Source organism: Clarias gariepinus, chromosome 8 (assembly GCF_024256425.1).
Source record: "Clarias gariepinus isolate MV-2021 ecotype Netherlands chromosome 8, CGAR_prim_01v2, whole genome shotgun sequence".
Lineage (NCBI taxonomy): Eukaryota > Metazoa > Chordata > Actinopteri > Siluriformes > Clariidae > Clarias > Clarias gariepinus.
The window spans coordinates 27,335,695-27,349,275 of NC_071107.1; positions in this window are offsets into that span (position 1 = coordinate 27,335,695).

Consider the following 13,581-nt stretch of genomic DNA (forward strand, 5'->3'; position numbering starts at 1 on the left):
AACATGAATGTTGTGGAAATGATCATTCATTAGATTTTCTGCCTTGTTGAGCTGAGAAAACGCGTTTGCTGCGTTCTTAGAGCTGTACGAGCTCAGGAAAGTGGTTTTCTCACACAACTAATGGATATTTATGTAAAACATTCAAAATGAGTTTGTAAACATTTTTAAACAGCAAAACCTTAAAAATAATAAACAAAAAAGTTGTTCTTTAAGATGTCATTCAAAAAACATGAATGTTGTGGAAATGATCATTCATTAGATTTTCTGCCTTGTTGAGCTGAGAAAACGCGTTTGCTGCGTTCTTAGAGCTGTACAAGCTCAGGAAAGTGGTTTTCTCACACAACTAATGGATATTTATGTAAAACATTCAAAATGAGTTTGTAAACATTTTTAAACAGCAAAACCTTAAAAATAATAAACAAAAAAGTAGTTTTTTAAGATGTATGCCAAAATGCATGAATGTTGTGGAAATGATCATTCATTAGATTTTCTGCCTTGTTGAGCTGAGAAAACGCGTTTGCTGCGTTCTTAGAGCTGTACGAGCTCAGGAAAGTGGTTTTCTCACACAACTAATGGATATTTATGTAAAACATTCAAAATGAGTTTGTAAACATTTTTAAACAGCAAAATCTTAAAAATAATAAACAAAAAAGTTGTTCTTTAAGATGTCATTCAAAAAACATGAATGTTGTGGATATGATCATTCATTAGATTTTCTGCCTTGTTGAGCTGAGAAAACGCGTTTGCTGCGTTCTTAGAGCTGTACGAGCTCAGGAAAGTGGTTTTCTCACACAACTAATGGATATTTATGTAAAACATTCAAAATGACTTTGTAAACATTTTTAAACAGCAAAATCTTAAAAATAATAAACAAAAAAGTTGTTCTTTAAGATGTCATTCAAAAAACATGAATGTTGTGGAAATGATCATTCATTAGATTTTCTGCCTTGTTGAGCTGAGAAAACGCGTTTGCTGCGTTCTTAGAGCTGTACGAGCTCAGGAAAGTGATTTTCTCACACAACTAATGGATATTTATGTAAAACATTCAAAATGAGTTTGTAAACATTTTTAAACAGCAAAATCTTAAAAATAATAAACAAAAAAGTAGTTTTTTAAGATGTCATTCAAAAAACATGAATGTTGTGGAAATGATCATTCATTAGATTTTCTGCCTTGTTGAGCTGAGAAAACGCGTTTGCTGCGTTCTTAGAGCTGTACGAGCTCAGGAAAGTGGTTTTCTCACACAACTAATGGATATTTATGTAAAACATTCAAAATGAGTTTGTAAACATTTTTAAACAGCAAAATCTTCAAAATAATAAACAAAAAAGTTGTTTTTCAAGATGTATGCCAAAATGCATGAATGTTGTGGAAATGATCATTCATTAGATTTTCTGCCTTGTTGAGCTGAGAAAACGCGTTTGCTGCGTTCTTAGAGCTGTACGAGCTCAGGAAAGTGGTTTTCTCACACAACTAATGGATATTTATGTAAAACATTCAAAATGAGTTTGTAAACATTTTTAAACAGCAAAACCTTAAAAATAATAAACAAAAAAGTAGTTTTTTAAGATGTATGCCAAAATGCATGAATGTTGTGGAAATGATCATTCATTAGATTTTCTGCCTTGTTGAGCTGAGAAAACGCGTTTGCTGCGTTCTTAGAGCTGTACGAGCTCAGGAAAGTGGTTTTCCCACACAACTAATGGATATTTATGTAAAACATTCAAAATGAGTTTGTAAACATTTTTAAACAGCAAAATCTTAAAAATAATAAACAAAAAAGTTGTTCTTTAAGATGTCATTCAAAAAACATGAATGTTGTGGATATGATCATTCATTAGAATTTCTGCCTTGTTGAGCTGAGAAAACGCGTTTGCTGCGTTCTTAGAGCTGTACGAGCTCAGGAAAGTGGTTTTCTCACACAACTAATGGATATTTATGTAAAACATTCAAATTGAGTTTGTAAACATTTTTAAACAGCAAAATCTTCAAAATAATAAACAAAAAAGTTGTTCTTTAAGATGTCATTCAAAAAACATGAATGTTGTGGATATGATCATTCATTAGATTTTCTGCCTTGTTGAGCTGAGAAAACGCGTTTGCTGCGTTCTTAGAGCTGTACGAGCTCAGGAAAGTGGTTTTCTCACACAACTAATGGATATTTATGTAAAACATTCAAAATGAGTTTGTAAACATTTTTAAACAGCAAAATCTTAAAAATAATAAACAAAAAAGTAGTTTTTTAAGATGTCATTCAAAAAACATGAATGTTGTGGAAATGATCATTCATTAGATTTTCTGCCTTGTTGAGCTGAGAAAACGCGTTTGCTGCGTTCTTAGAGCTGTACGAGCTCAGGAAAGTGGTTTTCTCACACAACTAATGGATATTTATGTAAAACATTCAAAATGAGTTTGTAAACATTTTTAAACAGCAAAATCTTCAAAATAATAAACAAAAAAGTTGTTTTTCAAGATGTATGCCAAAATGCATGAATGTTGTGGAAATGATCATTCATTAGATTTTCTGCCTTGTTGAGCTGAGAAAACGCGTTTGCTGCGTTCTTAGAGCTGTACGAGCTCAGGAAAGTGGTTTTCTCACACAACTAATGGATATTTATGTAAAACATTCAAAATGAGTTTGTAAACATTTTTAAACAGCAAAACCTTAAAAATAATAAACAAAAAAGTAGTTTTTTAAGATGTATGCCAAAATGCATGAATGTTGTGGAAATGATCATTCATTAGATTTTCTGCCTTGTTGAGCTGAGAAAACGCGTTTGCTGCGTTCTTAGAGCTGTACGAGCTCAGGAAAGTGGTTTTCTCACACAACTAATGGATATTTATGTAAAACATTCAAAATGAGTTTGTAAACATTTTTAAACAGCAAAATCTTAAAAATAATAAACAAAAAAGTTGTTCTTTAAGATGTCATTCAAAAAACATGAATGTTGTGGATATGATCATTCATTAGATTTTCTGCCTTGTTGAGCTGAGAAAACGCGTTTGCTGCGTTCTTAGAGCTGTACGAGCTCAGGAAAGTGGTTTTCTCACACAACTAATGGATATTTATGTAAAACATTCAAAATGAGTTTGTAAACATTTTTAAACAGCAAAATCTTCAAAATAATAAACAAAAAAGTTGTTTTTCAAGATGTCATTCAAAAAACATGAATGTTGTGGAAATGATCATTCATTAGATTTTCTGCCTTGTTGAGCTGAGAAAACGCGTTTGCTGCGTTCTTAGAGCTGTACAAGCTCAGGAAAGTGGTTTTCTCACACAACTAATGGATATTTATGTAAAACATTCAAAATGAGTTTGTAAACATTTTTAAACAGCAAAACCTTAAAAATAATAAACAAAAAAGTAGTTTTTTAAGATGTATGCCAAAATGCATGAATGTTGTGGAAATGATCATTCATTAGATTTTCTGCCTTGTTGAGCTGAGAAAACGCGTTTGCTGCGTTCTTAGAGCTGTACGAGCTCAGGAAAGTGGTTTTCTCACACAACTAATGGATATTTATGTAAAACATTCAAAATGAGTTTGTAAACATTTTTAAACAGCAAAATCTTAAAAATAATAAACAAAAAAGTTGTTCTTTAAGATGTCATTCAAAAAACATGAATGTTGTGGATATGATCATTCATTAGATTTTCTGCCTTGTTGAGCTGAGAAAACGCGTTTGCTGCGTTCTTAGAGCTGTACGAGCTCAGGAAAGTGGTTTTCTCACACAACTAATGGATATTTATGTAAAACATTCAAAATGACTTTGTAAACATTTTTAAACAGCAAAATCTTAAAAATAATAAACAAAAAAGTTGTTCTTTAAGATGTCATTCAAAAAACATGAATGTTGTGGAAATGATCATTCATTAGATTTTCTGCCTTGTTGAGCTGAGAAAACGCGTTTGCTGCGTTCTTAGAGCTGTACGAGCTCAGGAAAGTGGTTTTCTCACACAACTAATGGATATTTATGTAAAACATTCAAAATGAGTTTGTAAACATTTTTAAACAGCAAAACCTTAAAAATAATAAACAAAAAAGTTGTTCTTTAAGATGTCATTCAAAAAACATGAATGTTGTGGAAATGATCATTCATTAGATTTTCTGCCTTGTTGAGCTGAGAAAACGCGTTTGCTGCGTTCTTAGAGCTGTACAAGCTCAGGAAAGTGGTTTTCTCACACAACTAATGGATATTTATGTAAAACATTCAAAATGAGTTTGTAAACATTTTTAAACAGCAAAACCTTAAAAATAATAAACAAAAAAGTAGTTTTTTAAGATGTATGCCAAAATGCATGAATGTTGTGGAAATGATCATTCATTAGATTTTCTGCCTTGTTGAGCTGAGAAAACGCGTTTGCTGCGTTCTTAGAGCTGTACGAGCTCAGGAAAGTGGTTTTCTCACACAACTAATGGATATTTATGTAAAACATTCAAAATGAGTTTGTAAACATTTTTAAACAGCAAAATCTTAAAAATAATAAACAAAAAAGTTGTTCTTTAAGATGTCATTCAAAAAACATGAATGTTGTGGATATGATCATTCATTAGATTTTCTGCCTTGTTGAGCTGAGAAAACGCGTTTGCTGCGTTCTTAGAGCTGTACGAGCTCAGGAAAGTGGTTTTCTCACACAACTAATGGATATTTATGTAAAACATTCAAAATGACTTTGTAAACATTTTTAAACAGCAAAATCTTAAAAATAATAAACAAAAAAGTTGTTCTTTAAGATGTCATTCAAAAAACATGAATGTTGTGGAAATGATCATTCATTAGATTTTCTGCCTTGTTGAGCTGAGAAAACGCGTTTGCTGCGTTCTTAGAGCTGTACGAGCTCAGGAAAGTGATTTTCTCACACAACTAATGGATATTTATGTAAAACATTCAAAATGAGTTTGTAAACATTTTTAAACAGCAAAATCTTAAAAATAATAAACAAAAAAGTAGTTTTTTAAGATGTCATTCAAAAAACATGAATGTTGTGGAAATGATCATTCATTAGATTTTCTGCCTTGTTGAGCTGAGAAAACGCGTTTGCTGCGTTCTTAGAGCTGTACGAGCTCAGGAAAGTGGTTTTCTCACACAACTAATGGATATTTATGTAAAACATTCAAAATGAGTTTGTAAACATTTTTAAACAGCAAAATCTTCAAAATAATAAACAAAAAAGTTGTTTTTCAAGATGTATGCCAAAATGCATGAATGTTGTGGAAATGATCATTCATTAGATTTTCTGCCTTGTTGAGCTGAGAAAACGCGTTTGCTGCGTTCTTAGAGCTGTACGAGCTCAGGAAAGTGGTTTTCTCACACAACTAATGGATATTTATGTAAAACATTCAAAATGAGTTTGTAAACATTTTTAAACAGCAAAACCTTAAAAATAATAAACAAAAAAGTAGTTTTTTAAGATGTATGCCAAAATGCATGAATGTTGTGGAAATGATCATTCATTAGATTTTCTGCCTTGTTGAGCTGAGAAAACGCGTTTGCTGCGTTCTTAGAGCTGTACGAGCTCAGGAAAGTGGTTTTCCCACACAACTAATGGATATTTATGTAAAACATTCAAAATGAGTTTGTAAACATTTTTAAACAGCAAAATCTTAAAAATAATAAACAAAAAAGTTGTTCTTTAAGATGTCATTCAAAAAACATGAATGTTGTGGATATGATCATTCATTAGAATTTCTGCCTTGTTGAGCTGAGAAAACGCGTTTGCTGCGTTCTTAGAGCTGTACGAGCTCAGGAAAGTGGTTTTCTCACACAACTAATGGATATTTATGTAAAACATTCAAATTGAGTTTGTAAACATTTTTAAACAGCAAAATCTTCAAAATAATAAACAAAAAAGTTGTTCTTTAAGATGTCATTCAAAAAACATGAATGTTGTGGATATGATCATTCATTAGATTTTCTGCCTTGTTGAGCTGAGAAAACGCGTTTGCTGCGTTCTTAGAGCTGTACGAGCTCAGGAAAGTGGTTTTCTCACACAACTAATGGATATTTATGTAAAACATTCAAAATGAGTTTGTAAACATTTTTAAACAGCAAAATCTTAAAAATAATAAACAAAAAAGTTGTTCTTTAAGATGTCATTCAAAAAACATGAATGTTGTGGAAATGATCATTCATTAGATTTTCTGCCTTGTTGAGCTGAGAAAACGCGTTTGCTGCGTTCTTAGAGCTGTACGAGCTCAGGAAAGTGGTTTTCTCACACAACTAATGGATATTTATGTAAAACATTCAAATTGAGTTTGTAAACATTTTTAAACAGCAAAATCTTCAAAATAATAAACAAAAAAGTTGTTTTTCAAGATGTATGCCAAAATGCATGAATGTTGTGGAAATGATCATTCATTTGATTTTTTGCCTTGTTGAGCTGAGAAAACGCGTTTGCTGCGTTCTTAGAGCTGTACGAGCTCAGGAAAGTGGTTTTCTCACACAACTAATGGATATTTATGTAAAACATTCAAAATGAGTTTGTAAACATTTTTAAACAGCAAAATCTTCAAAATAATAAACAAAAAAGTTGTTTTTCAAGATGTATGCCAAAATGCATGAATGTTGTGGAAATGATCATTCATTAGATTTTCTGCCTTGTTGAGCTGAGAAAACGCGTTTGCTGCGTTCTTAGAGCTGTACGAGCTCAGGAAAGTGGTTTTCTCACACAACTAATGGATATTTATGTAAAACATTCAAAATGAGTTTGTAAACATTTTTAAACAGCAAAACCTTAAAAATAATAAACAAAAAAGTAGTTTTTTAAGATGTATGCCAAAATGCATGAATGTTGTGGAAATGATCATTCATTAGATTTTCTGCCTTGTTGAGCTGAGAAAACGCGTTTGCTGCGTTCTTAGAGCTGTACGAGCTCAGGAAAGTGGTTTTCTCACACAACTAATGGATATTTATGTAAAACATTCAAAATGAGTTTGTAAACATTTTTAAACAGCAAAATCTTAAAAATAATAAACAAAAAAGTTGTTCTTTAAGATGTCATTCAAAAAACATGAATGTTGTGGATATGATCATTCATTAGATTTTCTGCCTTGTTGAGCTGAGAAAACGCGTTTGCTGCGTTCTTAGAGCTGTACGAGCTCAGGAAAGTGGTTTTCTCACACAACTAATGGATATTTATGTAAAACATTCAAAATGACTTTGTAAACATTTTTAAACAGCAAAATCTTAAAAATAATAAACAAAAAAGTTGTTCTTTAAGATGTCATTCAAAAAACATGAATGTTGTGGAAATGATCATTCATTAGATTTTCTGCCTTGTTGAGCTGAGAAAACGCGTTTGCTGCGTTCTTAGAGCTGTACGAGCTCAGGAAAGTGGTTTTCTCACACAACTAATGGATATTTATGTAAAACATTCAAAATGAGTTTGTAAACATTTTTAAACAGCAAAATCTTAAAAATAATAAACAAAAAAGTAGTTTTTTAAGATGTCATTCAAAAAACATGAATGTTGTGGAAATGATCATTCATTAGATTTTCTGCCTTGTTGAGCTGAGAAAACGCGTTTGCTGCGTTCTTAGAGCTGTACGAGCTCAGGAAAGTGGTTTTCTCACACAACTAATGGATATTTATGTAAAACATTCAAAATGAGTTTGTAAACATTTTTAAACAGCAAAATCTTCAAAATAATAAACAAAAAAGTTGTTTTTCAAGATGTATGCCAAAATGCATGAATGTTGTGGAAATGATCATTCATTAGATTTTCTGCCTTGTTGAGCTGAGAAAACGCGTTTGCTGCGTTCTTAGAGCTGTACGAGCTCAGGAAAGTGGTTTTCTCACACAACTAATGGATATTTATGTAAAACATTCAAAATGAGTTTGTAAACATTTTTAAACAGCAAAACCTTAAAAATAATAAACAAAAAAGTAGTTTTTTAAGATGTATGCCAAAATGCATGAATGTTGTGGAAATGATCATTCATTAGATTTTCTGCCTTGTTGAGCTGAGAAAACGCGTTTGCTGCGTTCTTAGAGCTGTACGAGCTCAGGAAAGTGGTTTTCCCACACAACTAATGGATATTTATGTAAAACATTCAAAATGAGTTTGTAAACATTTTTAAACAGCAAAATCTTAAAAATAATAAACAAAAAAGTTGTTCTTTAAGATGTCATTCAAAAAACATGAATGTTGTGGATATGATCATTCATTAGATTTTCTGCCTTGTTGAGCTGAGAAAACGCGTTTGCTGCGTTCTTAGAGCTGTACGAGCTCAGGAAAGTGGTTTTCTCACACAACTAATGGATATTTATGTAAAACATTCAAATTGAGTTTGTAAACATTTTTAAACAGCAAAATCTTCAAAATAATAAACAAAAAAGTTGTTCTTTAAGATGTCATTCAAAAAACATGAATGTTGTGGATATGATCATTCATTAGATTTTCTGCCTTGTTGAGATGAGAAAACGCGTTTGCTGCGTTCTTAGAGCTGTACGAGCTCAGGAAAGTGGTTTTCTCACACAACTAATGGATATTTATGTAAAACATTCAAATTGAGTTTGTAAACATTTTTAAACAGCAAAATCTTCAAAATAATAAACAAAAAAGTTGTTCTTTAAGATGTCATTCAAAAAACATGAATGTTGTGGATATGATCATTCATTAGATTTTCTGCCTTGTTGAGCTGAGAAAACGCGTTTGCTGCGTTCTTAGAGCTGTACGAGCTCAGGAAAGTGGTTTTCTCACACAACTAATGGATATTTATGTAAAACATTCAAATTGAGTTTGTAAACATTTTTAAACAGCAAAATCTTCAAAATAATAAACAAAAAAGTTGTTCTTTAAGATGTCATTCAAAAAACATGAATGTTGTGGATATGATCATTCATTAGATTTTCTGCCTTGTTGAGCTGAGAAAACGCGTTTGCTGCGTTCTTAGAGCTGTACGAGCTCAGGAAAGTGGTTTTCTCACACAACTAATGGATATTTATGTAAAACATTCAAAATGAGTTTGTAAACATTTTTAAACAGCAAAATCTTAAAAATAATAAACAAAAAAGTTGTTCTTTAAGATGTCATTCAAAAAACATGAATGTTGTGGAAATGATCATTCATTAGATTTTCTGCCTTGTTGAGCTGAGAAAACGCGTTTGCTGCGTTCTTAGAGCTGTACGAGCTCAGGAAAGTGGTTTTCTCACACAACTAATGGATATTTATGTAAAACATTCAAATTGAGTTTGTAAACATTTTTAAACAGCAAAATCTTCAAAATAATAAACAAAAAAGTTGTTTTTCAAGATGTATGCCAAAATGCATGAATGTTGTGGAAATGATCATTCATTTGATTTTTTGCCTTGTTGAGCTGAGAAAACGCGTTTGCTGCGTTCTTAGAGCTGTACGAGCTCAGGAAAGTGGTTTTCTCACACAACTAATGGATATTTATGTAAAACATTCAAAATGAGTTTGTAAACATTTTTAAACAGCAAAATCTTCAAAATAATAAACAAAAAAGTTGTTTTTCAAGATGTATGCCAAAATGCATGAATGTTGTGGAAATGATCATTCATTAGATTTTCTGCCTTGTTGAGCTGAGAAAACGCGTTTGCTGCGTTCTTAGAGCTGTACGAGCTCAGGAAAGTGGTTTTCTCACACAACTAATGGATATTTATGTAAAACATTCAAAATGAGTTTGTAAACATTTTTAAACAGCAAAACCTTAAAAATAATAAACAAAAAAGTAGTTTTTTAAGATGTATGCCAAAATGCATGAATGTTGTGGAAATGATCATTCATTAGATTTTCTGCCTTGTTGAGCTGAGAAAACGCGTTTGCTGCGTTCTTAGAGCTGTACGAGCTCAGGAAAGTGGTTTTCTCACACAACTAATGGATATTTATGTAAAACATTCAAAATGAGTTTGTAAACATTTTTAAACAGCAAAATCTTAAAAATAATAAACAAAAAAGTTGTTCTTTAAGATGTCATTCAAAAAACATGAATGTTGTGGATATGATCATTCATTAGATTTTCTGCCTTGTTGAGCTGAGAAAACGCGTTTGCTGCGTTCTTAGAGCTGTACGAGCTCAGGAAAGTGGTTTTCTCACACAACTAATGGATATTTATGTAAAACATTCAAATTGAGTTTGTAAACATTTTTAAACAGCAAAATCTTCAAAATAATAAACAAAAAAGTTGTTCTTTAAGATGTCATTCAAAAAACATGAATGTTGTGGATATGATCATTCATTAGATTTTCTGCCTTGTTGAGCTGAGAAAACGCGTTTGCTGCGTTCTTAGAGCTGTACGAGCTCAGGAAAGTGGTTTTCTCACACAACTAATGGATATTTATGTAAAACATTCAAAATGAGTTTGTAAACATTTTTAAACAGCAAAATCTTAAAAATAATAAACAAAAAAGTTGTTCTTTAAGATGTCATTCAAAAAACATGAATGTTGTGGAAATGATCATTCATTAGATTTTCTGCCTTGTTGAGCTGAGAAAACGCGTTTGCTGCGTTCTTAGAGCTGTACGAGCTCAGGAAAGTGGTTTTCTCACACAACTAATGGATATTTATGTAAAACATTCAAATTGAGTTTGTAAACATTTTTAAACAGCAAAATCTTCAAAATAATAAACAAAAAAGTTGTTTTTCAAGATGTATGCCAAAATGCATGAATGTTGTGGAAATGATCATTCATTTGATTTTTTGCCTTGTTGAGCTGAGAAAACGCGTTTGCTGCGTTCTTAGAGCTGTACGAGCTCAGGAAAGTGGTTTTCTCACACAACTAATGGATATTTATGTAAAACATTCAAAATGAGTTTGTAAACATTTTTAAACAGCAAAACCTTAAAAATAATAAACAAAAAAGTAGTTTTTTAAGATGTATGCCAAAATGCATGAATGTTGTGGAAATGATCATTCATTAGATTTTCTGCCTTGTTGAGCTGAGAAAACGCGTTTGCTGCGTTCTTAGAGCTGTACGAGCTCAGGAAAGTGGTTTTCTCACACAACTAATGGATATTTATGTAAAACATTCAAAATGAGTTTGTAAACATTTTTAAACAGCAAAATCTTAAAAATAATAAACAAAAAAGTTGTTCTTTAAGATGTCATTCAAAAAACATGAATGTTGTGGATATGATCATTCATTGGATTTTCTGCCTTGTTGAGCTGAGAAAACGCGTTTGCTGCGTTCTTAGAGCTGTACGAGCTCAGGAAAGTGGTTTTCTCACACAACTAATGGATATTTATGTAAAACATTCAAAATGAGTTTGTAAACATTTTTAAACAGCAAAATCTTAAAAATAATAAACAAAAAAGTTGTTCTTTAAGATGTCATTCAAAAAACATGAATGTTGTGGAAATGATCATTCATTAGATTTTCTGCCTTGTTGAGCTGAGAAAACGCGTTTGCTGCGTTCTTAGAGCTGTACGAGCTCAGGAAAGTGGTTTTCTCACACAACTAATGGATATTTATGTAAAACATTCAAATTGAGTTTGTAAACATTTTTAAACAGCAAAATCTTCAAAATAATAAACAAAAAAGTTGTTTTTCAAGATGTATGCCAAAATGCATGAATGTTGTGGAAATGATCATTCATTTGATTTTTTGCCTTGTTGAGCTGAGAAAACGCGTTTGCTGCGTTCTTAGAGCTGTACGAGCTCAGGAAAGTGGTTTTCTCACACAACTAATGGATATTTATGTAAAACATTCAAAATGAGTTTGTAAACATTTTTAAACAGCAAAACCTTAAAAATAATAAACAAAAAAGTAGTTTTTTAAGATGTATGCCAAAATGCATGAATGTTGTGGAAATGATCATTCATTAGATTTTCTGCCTTGTTGAGCTGAGAAAACGCGTTTGCTGCGTTCTTAGAGCTGTACGAGCTCAGGAAAGTGGTTTTCTCACACAACTCATGGATATTTATGTAAAACATTCAAATTGAGTTTGTAAACATTTTTAAACAGCAAAATCTTAAAAATAATAAACAAAAAAGTTGTTCTTTAAGATGTCATTCAAAAAACATGAATGTTGTGGATATGATCATTCATTAGATTTTCTGCCTTGTTGAGCTGAGAAAACGCGTTTGCTGCGTTCTTAGAGCTGTACGAGCTCAGGAAAGTGGTTTTCTCACACAACTAATGGATATTTATGTAAAACATTCAAAATGAGTTTGTAAACATTTTTAAACAGCAAAATCTTAAAAATAATAAACAAAAAAGTTGTTCTTTAAGATGTCATTCAAAAAACATGAATGTTGTGGAAATGATCATTCATTAGATTTTCTGCCTTGTTGAGCTGAGAAAACGCGTTTGCTGCGTTCTTAGAGCTGTACGAGCTCAGGAAAGTGGTTTTCTCACACAACTAATGGATATTTATGTAAAACATTCAAAATGAGTTTGTAAACATTTTTAAACAGCAAAATCTTAAAAATAATAAACAAAAAAGTAGTTTTTTAAGATGTCATTCAAAAAACATGAATGTTGTGGAAATGATCATTCATTAGATTTTCTGCCTTGTTGAGCTGAGAAAACGCGTTTGCTGCGTTCTTAGAGCTGTACGAGCTCAGGAAAGTGGTTTTCTCACACAACTAATGGATATTTATGTAAAACATTCAAAATGAGTTTGTAAACATTTTTAAACAGCAAAATCTTCAAAATAATAAACAAAAAAGTTGTTTTTCAAGATGTATGCCAAAATGCATGAATGTTGTGGAAATGATCATTCATTAGATTTTCTGCCTTGTTGAGCTGAGAAAACGCGTTTGCTGCGTTCTTAGAGCTGTACGAGCTCAGGAAAGTGGTTTTCTCACACAACTAATGGATATTTATGTAAAACATTCAAAATGAGTTTGTAAACATTTTTAAACAGCAAAACCTTAAAAATAATAAACAAAAAAGTAGTTTTTTAAGATGTATGCCAAAATGCATGAATGTTGTGGAAATGATCATTCATTAGATTTTCTGCCTTGTTGAGCTGAGAAAACGCGTTTGCTGCGTTCTTAGAGCTGTACGAGCTCAGGAAAGTGGTTTTCTCACACAACTAATGGATATTTATGTAAAACATTCAAAATGAGTTTGTAAACATTTTTAAACAGCAAAATCTTAAAAATAATAAACAAAAAAGTTGTTCTTTAAGATGTCATTCAAAAAACATGAATGTTGTGGATATGATCATTCATTAGATTTTCTGCCTTGTTGAGCTGAGAAAACGCGTTTGCTGCGTTCTTAGAGCTGTACGAGCTCAGGAAAGTGGTTTTCTCACACAACTAATGGATATTTATGTAAAACATTCAAAATGAGTTTGTAAACATTTTTAAACAGCAAAATCTTAAAAATAATAAACAAAAAAGTTGTTCTTTAAGATGTCATTCAAAAAACATGAATGTTGTGGAAATGATCATTCATTAGATTTTCTGCCTTGTTGAGCTGAGAAAACGCGTTTGCTGCGTTCTTAGAGCTGTACAAGCTCAGGAAAGTGGTTTTCTCACACAACTAATGGATATTTATGTAAAACATTCAAAATGAGTTTGTAAACATTTTTAAACAGCAAAACCTTAAAAATAATAAACAAAAAAGTAGTTTTTTAAGATGTATGCCAAAATGCATGAATGTTGTGGAAATG